This window comes from Carassius auratus, unplaced genomic scaffold (assembly GCF_003368295.1).
Source record: "Carassius auratus strain Wakin unplaced genomic scaffold, ASM336829v1 scaf_tig00215732, whole genome shotgun sequence".
NCBI lineage: Eukaryota > Metazoa > Chordata > Actinopteri > Cypriniformes > Cyprinidae > Carassius > Carassius auratus.
The window spans coordinates 46,715-62,287 of record NW_020528216.1 but is presented as its reverse complement, the minus strand read 5'-3'; the positions used below and the strand labels follow the sequence as shown (position 1 = coordinate 62,287).

General features: G+C 37.1%; 1 pseudogene; it reads left to right on the top strand.

The window, feature by feature from the left end:
- LOC113095463 (cadherin-6-like) overlaps window positions 1-14,534 on the top strand; it is a 30,061-nt pseudogene extending 15,527 nt beyond the window's left edge.
- Window positions 14,535-15,573: the final 1,039 nt, after the last annotated feature.

The window sequence follows — 15,573 nt, the reverse complement described above, 5'->3', positions numbered from 1 at the left end:
ACAATGAAAGATTAGTAGCAATATTTATATCACATTAATTTTCAATGTTAAATTCACATTTAAAATAAAGTCAGTCGTATTAAAAATATGTTATGGCATGATTCCTATATTTGTTACTTAAATAGACAGGGTTTTATAATAAATTACATAAATTAGATTAAAGGCTGATGAAATATATACATTTATACACACACACATACATTACATAAATTTTTTGTCTATATATCTATATAAAAAAAGGCTCCGTATATATGACCCAAAGTAACTAGTAACTAACTACTTGAGTAGATTTTTTATCCGATACTCTTTTACTCTTACTCAAGTAACTATTCAAGACTAGTACTTTTACTTTTACTTGAGTAAATATTTCTAGAATTACTTTTACTTTTACTTGAGTAAAGTTTTTGGGTACTCTACCCACCTCTGCTATTAAATCCCGCTCCATTTAAAAGCAGATGAAGGTTATTTGGCGGTAATCACGGAACCAGATTTACTGACTAGATGCGCATGATCATATCGTTAGATATATCGCCCAGCCCTATTGTACAATATGAAAATTTGATATTAATTAGAATGCATTTAATTGTCATTAAATTATTTATTTTATTGTAGATTAGATGATGGCAAATGTAATATAAGTTTGCATTTCACAATAAATATCTAACATCAACATACCAAAATAAAAGTAATGGACAATAACCAATATAGTACAGATATATTATGCATCCCTAAATATACTAAATATATCTCTAAATAGACAAAAAGTGACTTATTAGTAAAGACATGTTGCAAAAGATTTTAATTTCAAATGCTCTTCTTTTGTTCTCTCTAAAATCACATGTCCACAATAATATTAAGCTTTTCTACATTGTTAATAAAAAATTGATATAATTTGAGCACCAAATTTGCATATTAGAATGATTGGTATCTAAAGTATTAAAAACAGATATTTTATTATTATTATTATTATTATTATTATTATTATTATTATTATTATTATTATTGATACTAAACATGGTTTTAATTGAACTGTAAAATGTGTATATTTACAACAATAGAGCCTGAAATCCTTAAATGTTTTATTTTAAATGTTCTTCTGCCTAAGGCCTGTGAAGGAACTGATAAAAGATTTTACAAGAATATTGATATTAGTCAAAATACGGCACTGTCTTTTTTACACAGTCCTTAAGCTTGCACTCCAGTGAGGAGAATTTATTAGGTGGTACTTGATCAAAGGTGCTTCTTGGCCTGAAAAGTCTGAGAACCACTGACTTGGAGACTCGAAAGCTTTGCAAAGGATCACCAACCACTGGATTATTCATATGGGATGTTGAAAGCGCAGAATTCACAAAGCTCCCATTGTTGCTATGGACATTATGTGTCTGGATCATGTAGCAGTCAATGTGGAGTAGAAGCAGCTATTTCTAAAATGTTCAGATGGAAAATCACGAAGAGCAAAAGGGCCATTGTGTTTCATTGGTCTTTAGTATTTTACTACCCTATTTTATTGTAACAAAGCGGCTCATTCAAGTGGAAAGAAATGTCAAATCATTCACTCACTCCTCTATCAGATGTCATTGTCGAAGCTAATCACGTCACACCTTCAGCTCTGAAGTGTGATGTTCCTATCAGTCAATTCAGTCATTTCTTCGAATAGTCGATGTCACAAATTCAAAACAGTTAGACACATCTTTAAAAGACGAGAAGCAGAAAAGTTTGATTTGCCTTATGAATATCAGAGAAAAGTGGTTGCACAGACAGCATTACTGTTAGTAACAGACGTGCATTCACCTTGATTGCACATTCAGTACTTTCATCTGATATGCCATCAGAATTCAATTCCACATGGACTCATTTTCACATATTTACCATGGAGTACCTGTCTATTGCTGTATTCCCCTGTAGTATTTCTTCATTGTTTTATTCAAAATCAGCGGATGTTGAATGCATTCAGAATATTGAATGCCATCCATATTCATGAGCCCTATCAACTGCACAACGAGCGGAGGTGCTAATGAAATGCTTGAATTGCTTCCTCTCAACAGCTTCACTCAGATATGGATAGAGGAGACGGCACGGTGATGTACGTTCTCACAGGTGAAGGTGCGGGGACGATCTTTGTGATAGATGCCAACTCAGGCGATCTGCATGCTACCAGGAGCCTGGACAGAGAGGAGAAGCCTTTCTACGCGCTCCGAGCCCAGGCTGTCAACAAGAAGACCGGCATCCCACTGGAGCCAGAGACCGAGTTTATTGTGAAACTGCATGACATCAATGACAATGAGCCCAAGTTTGACAAGGAGGTTTATACAGCATCTGTACCTGAAAGGTCACACATCGGTAAGATTCGGCAGCTTCAAAAACAAGCTTTGAAAGTTTTGTGAGCCCACATGAATTATAGTATATAAATATTCCAGAAGCAATACAAAACAATCTATTTTTTTTATATTGTAGTACAAAACAATATTGTATCATCGTATTTTAGTATGTATACCATCATTTTAAGGAATAACAGAGTCTAAAGTAATACAAGTAGAGTCCATACAGTTCAATTTGTTGTGACTGGCGTTTTAAAGCTTAAAAAAGGGTGTAAATTTGGTCAATTTAGTTATTATTCACTGCTAATCTTAACGTAGAAAACTGTTAAATGCTGCAACTGGATTACTGAATCAGTGAGTTGAGCTTTAAAATGAATAATGTAAATTTTGCAAAAATTGGTTCAGTTTAATTAACTTTGTAGTCTTTTTGTAGCTTGAAAGTTTCAGTCTGAATTCTGTGGCCATGGACAAGAGTTACAAGCACTTTCATATTTCCTCCTTTTGTTTTCCACTGAAGAACGAAAGTCATAACAAACATTATCTGAATAACAACATAGTGACAGATTTTTCGGGTTTATAGGTGAACCCTTCCTTGAACTGATTTCTTGTTTTTCAGGCACCTTTGTCACTCAAGTTACCGCCCAGGATGCAGATGATGAAATGTTTGGCAACAGTGCAAAGCTGGCCTACAGCATCAGCCAGGGTCATCCATACTTCTCAGTAGAGCCAAATACAGGTCAGTCCTGCTGAACTGTTATGTCACAGACAGAGATGTCGAGATGAACAGAGAGATGCTGAGAGAGTGTGTGTATCTGTATAATTTGATATAGTGCAAGGGTTGTACTGCGGCTCTGTCGTTCAAGCATTTCAGCCGAGCAAATTCAACCAGCGAGTTTAATCATTGCTAATGTGTGCCCTGGAACATTTCCCGCAGAGGTCTTTGTTTAAACAAAAGAGAAATGGAAACACAAAAGCTCCCATGGCAGATTAGTGTCCAGCTTAACACTGATATGCTTTAGCCCAGATGGGACACGGACGATGATGTCCATGAGCACACAAAATCCTAAAATCGAAAAAAGGGATATTCATTAGAGGTGGGGGTTAATCTGGGTACATTTGTGCCATTCAAAGAAGCAGCAGGGCCTGGGTTCTTCTCTACATGATGGATTTGCCTTTTTTGGGTCTGACCGAGACATCAGGCGTATTCACGTTCAAAGTCAACGTGAATCACTGTCTGATGGACGTTTTACTTCCGTAATGTGACGTAACAGGAATTTCAATAGGAAAAAAACTAATTTAGAATGGGACTGAGGGCGTTTCAAACCAGAGAGTGAGATTAATAACAATCCTGCAATCATATAAAAATATATTTGGCTGTTGTTTAACAGTAGCTTGCATTTTCCCAGTAAAAAAAAAAAAAAAAACTTGAAATAATGTGCAATGATCACAAACATTTAAATTAATAATAATAATAAAAAAATTATAACATGTTTTAAATAATATAATTATGATAATTATAATTATTTTTTTATTTTTATTTTTTATTTTTACTTTTAATACTTGTACATTGTCTTGTATGAAATTGTATTTCTTGCTGTGAGAAAATTACATATTTTTATGACTTCACTTATTTTGGTTCAAAACTGTCAAGCACGTCCAAGGATGTCTTACTCTGAAATTGTTTGCCATCAAATTGGTTTAGCTTGTAAAATACCGCTTTTAATAATCCAAGGTCTTGTTTCTTCAGAAGACGCAGCGAGCAAACCCGCTCTCAGTCAGCAGCTGCTGCCTATAATAATCTCTGCGGCAAAATGTCAATCTCAATGCATGTACAGAATTAGTTCTGCACAGTTCAGACACTACCAAGACTCAGCTGCCACTGCGATCTAGTGTCGTCCATCTCCTAAAGTAAAGAACTAGGCTGGATCGGATGTCAAAGAATAAAAATAAACCATCTTTCCCTCAGGTATAATCCGGACAGCTTTGGGACCTTCCGATATGGACAGAGAGCAGAGGGAGCACTACCAGGTGGTGATCGAAGCCAAGGACATGGCCGGCCAGAAGGGAGGCTTAACAGGCTCCACCACAGTAAACATTAGCCTCACCGATGTCAACGATAACCCCCCTCGTTTCACGCAGAGTAAGCATGCATTCACAAGATAGAAAAATAGTTGTCAGTGCATAAATATCATCGGTCGGATATTTCCATAAAACATCTGTTCCATAATTCTAAAGCTTCTTGATAGGATTCATGCAAATAACAAGAAATACAATGCAGAAACTCAACTCAAAAAAACAAAGACAGATAAACTTTTTTTTTATCTTGCGTTTTATGTGAGGGAAAATGGTTAGTGGCAAAGCTTTAGCAACTGCGTGAGGTCTGTGTGTTAATCCTGATTAAATGGACAGGGTGGACTCAGCTCACTTACTCTTTTGTGTTTCTCTTAATATAATCTATTCTTTTAGCCTGCTTGCAAATAGAAAATGCTTGGAATTTCTGTCATGTTAATCAGAGAAAAGCAGGGTATGAGCACAAAGCGGATTTATAGCAGGCAGCACAATATCTGTCACGTTCGCCATTTATTACAGTAAAGAGAACACCAAGACTATGCTTTAGAATACACTTTAATTGGCTAAAGTGTTATATGCAGGGATCAGATTTTTGAATGTAATTTGTCAAGCGCGATTTGTTCCTCCGAACCCTTTCTTTTGGTTTCACGATAGTTGGAGTTTATGTTATAGATCTTCTCTCAAGAAGACAAAAAAGGAAGACTCTTGAGAATTCAGCTTTAAGCACAACCTGACGTTAGCATTATGTTCCCCAGGTATATATCAGTTCAGCGTTCCAGAACTCACCAAGGTAGGATCATCAGTTGGCAGGATCAGGGCTGTGGATGCCGACGTCGGCAGAAATGCGGAGATGGACTACACAGTTGTTGGCGGAGACGGTCTGGATGTGTTCGACATCAGCACTGACAGAAACACCCAAGAAGGCATACTTAGTCTTAAGAAGGTACAGAGGATTTTTCATTTCTCTCGTGCAAGTTTGAAAAGCTTTTTTTTTTTTTTTTTTTTTTTTATTAAATGTGTTCAACTGGATGGTTTGTGAATAAAATGCAGGTTTATGTACTGAAAATTTGACCCTGAGGGGGTTGTTTATTCCTGTGGATATCTTTACGTTGCAGCCTCTGGACTATGAAAAGAAGAAATCGTACATGCTTCAGATCCAGGTCCAAAACACACATCCGGACCCACACTTTCTGAGCTTGGATGCCAAGGACATGGCGACCGTCAGGGTCAGTGTTGAGGATGTGGATGAGCCCCCTCAGTTTGAGAAAATCAGCTATATTTTGGAGGTGAAAGAGGACGCGGCAGTGGGCACTGTGATAGGATCGGTCAGCGCTGCGGATCCTGACATACGCCGCAGTCCGGTCAAGTAAGGGCTTTGCGTTAATATCATCCCACATTGTCTCCATCATTTGAATTTCTAAGAACTGTGTAAATCTCTTTAAATGCACATTTCCCGACACACAGCAGCTTGACAGTAGCTTGCAAGCCTTTTAAACATCTGCCCATTTCTTCCGGTAACCTTTTGATAATCGCAAAACCCTGATTAATCTGTATGAAGCTGGGGCGATATGAGGTTAGATGGACTGCTTCCTCGAAGCGTGCTTATTAAATTCTCATTTAATTCAAGAGGTCCTTCAATCGCGGCATCTTTATGAGATAATTGTAATAAACTACAATTATGAGAATAAATGAGGATATTATCACTGTCCAATGGGCCCTAATGATAAGGCTGATGCAGAAGGCTCAGGAGGGCTGTATAAATGGATGTTTTTGTTTTTTTTCCTCCGGAGACCACAGTAAATAAGAATGGAGAATGGAAGCACAATTAAAAGGCCCTCTGCAGCACAGAACAGGACTTCAGGGCTGGTAATTATCAGGGACATCAGAAGCACGAGCAAGGCTGTCGCTCGAAACATCAGGAGGCTAATTAGGAAATTGAACAATCCCACTGATTGATTGCATTTGAAAGAGCAATATTGTGATCTTCTGGCGAAAGATGAATAAATGGGAACTGGGCATGTGTTGTGGGCTCAGGGCATGCAGTTATAGCTGTGGTGTGCATCAAGCCTTTTCAAGTGTCTCCCGTTCTAAAGGATCAGTCTTGTTAATGTTTGTGCAAACCTGTGTTGGGGAAATTGTTTTGCCGAGTTACAAGCTAATTAGAATTCAAGTGGTCAAACTAGTTAGTGCACCCTTTAAAAATGTTTTTATTTTAAAAAAGTAGTTAGCGGCACTACAAGCAACTGACTAAAAGAAGCTCACTACATGAAGTCTTCTTAAGGTGCAGTATCTTGACCTAATAATATATAAATATCGGAATAAATAATCTAATAATATCCTTTATAATTAGGTCAGAGCTGTATGTTTCCTAATACAAAAAACCTTGAGGATTTTTAATAAATTGCACAGACTTTTTGATCAGTTAATTTCCACCAATGTACTTTTATTGTATAAGCATTTTAAAATCATTTAATAGAGATTGTATTCGCAAAGAACAACTCCATTCAAATGAAATGATCATAGCTGATCAAAACCAGTATTGTTATTTCTATTACTTTGTATTTTACTTTTTTTCATCAATTTCTAGTCATGGAAAAACATGGAAACACAAAAGGCAGTTTAAAAGTAGTTAACCTGTACCAGTTCACACTATTGAAAACATATTGCTGAGAGTTGAGCTAAATGGTATGAATTACAGGTACTCCATTGATCGGCACACAGATGTGGACCGTATTTTTGGTGTCTATGCTGGGAATGGATCTATATTCCTGCAGAGGCCTCTGGATCGGGAGGAATTAGCTTGGCACAACATCTCAGTGATCGCAACAGAGTTCAGTAAGTAACTCCACACGGCTCACAGACGCAGTTCATTTGGAATGAATTTAGACTGATAAGCTCAAGTCATCCAGCATTAAATTTCTCCAATAAGATTTACGCATTTTCATTTACCATGACAGCTTATATTGACTAAATATATTAGTTTACTTTTTTAAATTAGAACTCCAGTTTCCTCCTGTGACTCCAATAGCGTGAGTTTCTATCCTCTCAAGCAGTCAACCATCATCTGCTACATCTTTTAAAGGGCACTTAGACAACCCCGAACAGACCAGCCGAGTTCCTGTGTACATCCGTGTACTGGACGTCAATGATAACCCCCCCATGTTGGCATCCTTCTACGAGACCTTTGTCTGTGAAAACGCCAAAGCCGGTCAGGTAAAGAGCATTTTAGTATACGTTTCCCATTTTATCTGCCACATTGTCAATTTCTATGTAAGATAAGGGGTCGGGGGGGTCAACCTCTCCTGTCCGGCCAGTGAGTGGATGTGTCGATTTAAAGCAGGGGCGTCTGTTAAACAGTGTGTGACCTCTACAGAACTCACACCTCCAGAGCGAGATAGAGATCAGTGATGAGCATTTCTCCTTCATGGATTAGACGGCAGAGCATTTTTCTGTCAGGCTTGATGAGATTATATGTCATGGTGGATGTCAGGGGCTGTCACATATCACAGGCACTTCATAATAACTGTCCACCTCTCCTCCATTTCCTGACTCTTCCTGTATCCCTCGTTGTCTGTCATCACCCACCTCACTGACCCGCCCACAGCTTGTGTGTCACGGTTTAGTTATTACTGGGTACAAAAAGACTGGTTTTTGAACATACCTTGAGTAGGGTAAAGCCAATAAAATAATTTTTTTTTTTTTTTTAAGTTTGAAAAATGTATAATATATATATATATATATATATATGGAAAATGAATGGATGGATGGATGGATGGATGGATGGATGGATGGAAGGATGGATGATAATAATCATATATATTCTCTAAAAAAGTTTATTTTTTTACAGAAACAAGCTCATATGCTTTAAACTACATATACTAATACTGTATATATTTATACTTTTGATATAAGTATCATTCAGTATTATAGTATAGAGGTTTGCAAACGCATCGGCATGCTCAGTTGCAGTTTTGTTTTCCTGATAACAGCAGAAAGAAGTGACAATGCTCTGTCATTTTAGGGCGTACAGTAAGAGTAATACATCATTAAACAATGTGTGTCTACCATTTAAGTACATATAGGTAAAAGAGAGTTAAAAAAACAGCAGACTTGTGTAGCAGTGCTGTTATTTGCATGATGAAACTAAACATATATTAATTATTATGGTGTTTTTTTAACTGTATTTAAGCAACGGCAGTGTGAGATAAGGCTAGGATTTTGGTTCTGTTCAGCAGTTATATTCTAAAAGACTGCAGTAAAACCCAGAGGAAAGGGGAGCCAGCCAGCAACACAAGAAATCTGGCCAGTACTTGAGCCTGGTAGAGAAAAAACACAAAGCACACAATGGATGATTACATTTTTGTCACAGCGTGTTGCCAGTGCACCCTTGAGAGATGCATTTAAACTAAAATTGCCCTTGGTGACAACTAAAGATAACCATAAGCCTCTATCACTGAGCCAACATCTTTCCTCACTGTAAACATGCTTGTAGTGTTTACATGTAAACGCTTGTAAGGTCTGGAAGATGACATTGTGAATGGGCCATTCCTGTTATGCAGTACCTTTCTAGCTCTGTACCTTAAATGATATATATATATATATTTATTTTTTTTTATTTTTTTTTATACAGAATTTTGTGATGGTCAAGCTCGAACATTTAAATTGCATTTTAAATTGTAACTTAACACAATTTGCATAATGTCAAGAGAAATTGGCTGGATGGATCTTAACTGGATGGAAATACAGAGCAAAAGTTAGCTAAAAGGAGACCAGGATGGAAATGAAAAACAAAACAAAACAATATCCGCAGAAAGCATGTTTTTATTGAAATAAAAAATTATTATGGAAAAATAATAATAACTAAAATTATACTTTTTTTCATTTATTTATTTAAAAACATAAAAAAAAACCATTTGTTTTTCTGCTACGTTTATTAATTAAACATTCATATCGTCATGTAACTTAACAGCACGTGTAATTGATTAATTTCATAATTGTATTTTTTATAATACATTTGAATTAAGATTACATTTATTAAGATTTAGCTTTATGTATATCATTATTTAAGTTGTGAAAGTGAAATTAAGTTGCCAAAGATGGTAATAACATATTTTAGGTAAATAAACCAGATTAGTTAAACAGATAACATTGATACTTGAAACAAATACTGTATGTTTTTTATCTTTAATGGAAAGACACCTCAGGTGAATAGGATTGTAACTAAACTATTAACTAATAAATATAATTGTACTTCCCCAGTTGATAACATTTAGATTTGCAGACGTTTTGTATTGTGTGTGTGTGTGCTCTTGTTTTTGTGACATATCAGGACACAACTCTGTATAATGACATGGGTATGACACAGGTATTACAAGGAGAGGGTGACTTATGAGGCCATACTTTAACCTATGTCCCCATTTTTCAAAACACTTATAAATCATACAGAATTAGTTTTTTTTTTTTTGAGAAAGTAAAAATGCACAAAGTTTCTTGTGAGGGTTAGATGTAGTGTTGGTGTAGGGCCATAGAAAATACAGTTTGTACAGTATAAAAACCATTACGCCTATGGGATGTCCCCAATTTTCACAAAAACAAACGTGTGTGCGTGTTTGTGTGTTTTCACTATCATACAGTATGAATAAAATGTTATATCCAGTCAACCAAATTATATATGAACAAACCCCTCTTTATGCACTTCAGAATATAAATAATGGTTGGTCTATGTAAGTTTTGAACTAGATATTTATGGCTCAGTGCAGGAGAAACATCTAATTTTGAGAAAATGGCTTTTTAAATATATGTAATGTAACTGAAATCTACATATACAAACAGATAAAGTGCATAAAAGACACACTTAAAAATGTATTTTGTATGTTTTTTTAATTGAATGAATGAATCCCTACTTTATGAAAAGGCAAAAAGCTCAAAATATATCAAATTGACCAATGCATGAAAAACAAAAGCAATTTGTAAAGTATGTTCCTTAAATTTTGTTGAATATGTGATTGTCACCATGACCTTCTTTGTCACAGAAAATCCAGACAATAAGCGCAGTGGATCCAGATGAGCCCAGTTGGTGGACATCGCTTTTTGTTCTCCTTAGCACCAGAGAGCTCAGTGCGAGCAAACTTCTCTGTCCGAGATAATGGAGGTGGGTGCCCTCTCACATTGTCTGGCCTTCTAGCTAGCTCACTGTCTCTCTTCATGACAACACAGACCGATCAAACAGGAGAAATATTTAGGATACATGGCCTCTCCATATCTAGCTGTTTAAATCGGGGCAGCTCTTTCTGCAGTAGCCATAACATGAGGTCAGTCTGGGCCTGCTGTGGTCTGCAGAGTGAGCTGATCCTTCGTTTCTTAATGAACTAAGCACTCAACTCTCCACAGATAACACAGCTGGGATCTTCACACGACGCACCGGATTTGGCCGAATGCACAAGAGCACCCATCTAATTTCTGTGGTAATCTCAGATGGACACGATCCCAGGCAGACCAGCACGGGCACGCTCACAATTCGGGTGTGCACGTGCAACCGAGACGGCAACATGGTGATGTGCAATGCAGAGGCTCTGACAAGCTCCGCGGGGCTCAGCACAGGGGCGCTCGTGGCCATCCTGCTCTGCCTCCTCATCCTGCTCCGTAAGTCGCCTTCACTGCTCTCTTTTGACTTTAACAGTCAGAACACTTCTACATTCATCTGTCTGATGGCCACTTCCTCCATCCGTCTGTCTGCTGTGAATCTGACTGTTCATCTTTCAAGCCATTTGTTAGTGAGACTTTACAGTTCATTTTCCCACCTGTCTTCTTGTCAGTTAGCGCTTTTGTCTGCGCTGCCATTTGATTAATTACGATTCCAGTGGTCTGAAGTGTGTACGCCTGATCTGCATGCAAAATAATTAACAATTATGTGGAAAAAAAGAAAACAAAGAAAAACTGTTTCTGACATGCCTCAGATGGCTGAACTGATAAAACTCGCTGGTTGGTTATTTAATCAGGAAACGTGGTAACAAGGGCTAGATTTCAATTAAACTCACATTAATCCAGTTTTGATTTAATTCAACAAAACAGGAATATCACATCTGAGTTTATGACTTAACTTAGATTTAATAACGTGTTTGTTTGTTTTTTCATAATTATTTGATAAATAGAACATTCAGAACTGCATTTAATTAATATAAATATTTTGTAACATTATAAATGTTCGGTTGCACTTTATTTTACAGTACGTGTTATAACATGTACTTATAGTGTACTTACAGTGTATTTATCTAAGAAAGTTCTGGTAATACAAGGTAAATACATGGGGTAGGGTTAGGGTTAGGTTTAGGGGTAGGTTCAGGGTTAGGTTTAGGGGTAGGTTCAGGGTTAGTACCTAGTTATTACATAGTTAATGTAATTACTATAATAAGTACATAGTATGTACATCAGGAATAGGACTGTAAAATAAAGTGCTACCAAATGTTCTGTCATTTTGGTCAATTGAATGTGTCATTACTGCATATAAGCATTAATTTATATATTTATATACACAATATTCTGATGCCAAATGCAAAACTTTTAATAAATATATAAGTATATATAATATTTAGGTTGCACTTTATTTTACAGTACGTGTACTAACATGTACTTATAGTGTACTTACATAGTATTTATCTAAAATAAAGTTCTGGTAACACAAGGTAACTACATGGGGTAGGGTTAGTTTTAGGGGTAGGTTCAGGGTTAGTACCTAGTTATTACATAGTTATTGTAATTAGTATAATAAGTACATAGTATGTACATGAGGAACAGGACTGTAAAATAAAATGCTACCAATATTTGCCAAGGTATTTCTGGTGCATCACTAATAACTAAAAATGTAATTTTTCCTATCTTGTTCTGTAGTGATCGTGGTGTTGTTTGCTGCCATGAAACGTCAGAAGAAGAAAGAGCCCCTGATCATCTCCAAGGAGGACGTGAGGGACAATGTGGTCAGCTACAATGACGAGGGTGGTGGCGAGGAGGACACACAGGCCTTTGACATTGGAGCTCTTCGCCATCCGGATGTAATGGAGGAGGGCAAACTGCGGCGGGACATCCTGCCCTCTGAGTCACTCTACCCTCCGCCGCCACTTCGCAGGACCATGGCGCCATCCCGAGAGAACGCAGACGTACGGGACTTTATCAACCAGCGTGTGCTGGATAACGACGGCAACCCCACGGCTCCTCCTTACGACTCACTGGCCACCTACGCGTACGAAGGTAACGGATCGGTGGCAGAGTCGCTCAGCTCGCTGGGGTCCATGTCCTCTGAAGGGGATCAGGACTATAACTACCTCAGCGAGTGGGGGCCACGCTTCAGGAAGCTAGCAGACATGTACGGTGGTGAGGACAGCGACTGGGACTCCTAACGGACAGACTGAGGAGCGAGACTCATTTGCTGATCTGCCTCTACATGAAGACTAGAGTGGCAGAATGAGGCAGCCTAATTTCTTTTACAAAGTGCCCTTTTATTCTTCTCTTTGTCCTACAATCAGGCAGCCGGTTTCTCTGTCCTGATTGGCTGTGCATTTTCTCAAATGAGGAAACGAACTTCACGCTCTGTTGAGGAGGACTTATCTGGATGTGGACTTCTCATCAGAAAGTTCATCTGCGGTGACATCTTCCGGCATAATCCCAGATAGTTCTGGAGATGTCTGCATTTTTTCATATCTGCAACCATCACTGAAAAGGTTCTTTTGAAAAAGCCAAGCATCTGATGCAGAATTGCTCTTCAAATCCTGTTGCAAAGAACAGTTAATCGGTTGACTGTGAGCCTGTAAAACACTTGAAGTGAAACTCGAGCAGGTCATTGACTGGATAATGGCCGAGGCTGAGGAATTTATGAAAGTAACGAAACCACCGCCAAACTCGAGCCTGTGAATTCACCATCAGACCTCAACGTGTAGCGGGCAGCTCGGTATTAAACAGTCAACATCATAGGAGTTGTCTAATAGCTGGGAGGAAATTTCAAACCCTTACTATTAACCATTTGCATAATGTTACTAATCTACTTACGACCTCAAGAAAAGATGTTTTGTCATGTAACCAGAATCAAGACGGATTGTATTAAGCCCATCTAGAAAATGGGTCAGAAGATGTTTCATGCTTGGCACTGGTTTTCATCATCCACATGAAAAAAAAAAAAAGCTAGAAGCTTAAAATTATCTGCCATGTCATTGGAACTAAGTGTGTTTTGCTTCCTTTAGCAGTCTGACAAACATTTAATTGAACTCAGAACTGCTTAGTATGATTTTCTCCTTGTGAGAAACAGACTTCCACACGGTCCCTTAATGACGTGCAGCATAATTTACATTCCATACTATAACTGTATGTTATTTTTACTTCTCTCTATTATTCCAGATGAGACCTTGACATAGATCACATTAGAGTCCAAAAGAGAATTAAACATTAATATCTATACATAGAATTATGGCTTTGTGGACCAAAAGATTGAAAGCAAAGTTGTTAATTAATCACAGTTTGAAGCTGCAATTCTCACCTTTCCTCTGACAACCTTCTGCTTTTAATAGCAAGCGTCAAATAACCAAGGAAGTAATAAAAGCTCAACTGATTTATTCCTCAGCTGAATGTTAACCACAACAGTGTTGTATTGAAGTGTGAATCAAATCTTAAAGTAAATCACTCCGCAATGATTGCGCCCTCTCTTCAAACCACAAAATGAGCCTGAGATTGCCTTCACCTCTTCGGTTAGGAGGGGGTGAGAGGGCTCTGAATGGTGCTTCAGCAGGTAAATATGTGTGTTTTAGAAGCAGAATTTCCATTCTTTGTCATTGATATGCTGTAAAAAGAAGAAAAAAAAAAGAGAAAAAAGATGGTTACTCATGCTGTAAAAACTTGGTTAAATGAACAGTGCTTTGTACCAGTGGCTTGGGAGAGTATATAATGTCCATGTACAACTTTACTTTATATCTTGTGAAATTTTGTACCAAATATTTATATACCACGATGATGTCTAAATATTCTTGGAATATGTACATTCAGTATTATTGTTTCCGTGTCTTGAAAGTGTTAAACTGTAAATGTGAGCTGTTTGCAGTTCATTCGATGATGTGCAAATGGAATCAAACTTTCATTCAAATAAATGTTCTCTTTTACAGAAAACCTGAGCAATTCTCTGCACACACAGAGACACTTATAAATGCATTACGTTAAGCTTTTGACTTATCACAAGCAATTTGTATTTATTTATTTATTTTGCAAATGAAAGTTGGGCTGTTGCCCATTTTGTGAGCAGAGATAAGTTCAATCATAGAACCTGAAATGAATGTATTTAAATGTATTTAATATGTAAATGTAATAATATTATATATTTGATTTATGTTGCACATGTGTGTGGTGTGTGTTAATACAAAAAGAATATATATATATATATATATATATATATATATATATATATATATATATATATATATATATATATATATATATATATATATATATATATATATATATTATTTTTGTATTTACACACATTGTTAAACATAATATATAGAACATGTAAATATACAAATTAAAAGCATATTATTTTTAAACATATATTTGTATATATATTTAGATATATTTCAGTATTGAGAATGAGAAGTCACGTGCCGATTTGGGTTGATTTGGGAGGGGTCTGAGCCGGTCGGCCCTGATGGCAGGATACGCTATCTGTTGCCAGGGGCAATGCCTTCAGAACTTCACAGAGGCGCGACTAAACATTTCAGAGCGCTTTCATTTTTGCGCATTTATTTTGTCGGCGGAACAGATTGAGACGGATCTACGAATACGCGAAAGAAAAGAAAGTAAAGCAATGCAAAAACATAAGGCGAAAGAAAGGGGACCTTACAGGAACAAGCTCACACCAAGCGCAAAACAGCGGTGTTTGGAGAAGCTCTCAGGCAGCTCCCTGCAGCGGCACAGAGACCTGAACAATTTACCTCAGTGCACACATATGGACATTGGGAATTATATTGTTTACGATGCAAGTCACTTTGCATTCACACTGTTAATGGCTTAATCTAACCCGGACATTTACATCTAGCAATCACATATTTAACTACCCTAGCTAACCCAGAACTGGTTTGTCCACTTTGCAGCCCCCAACAAAAAAAACTGGTACAGTATGTGTCATTGGGTTAAAATCAAATTATAACTAAAC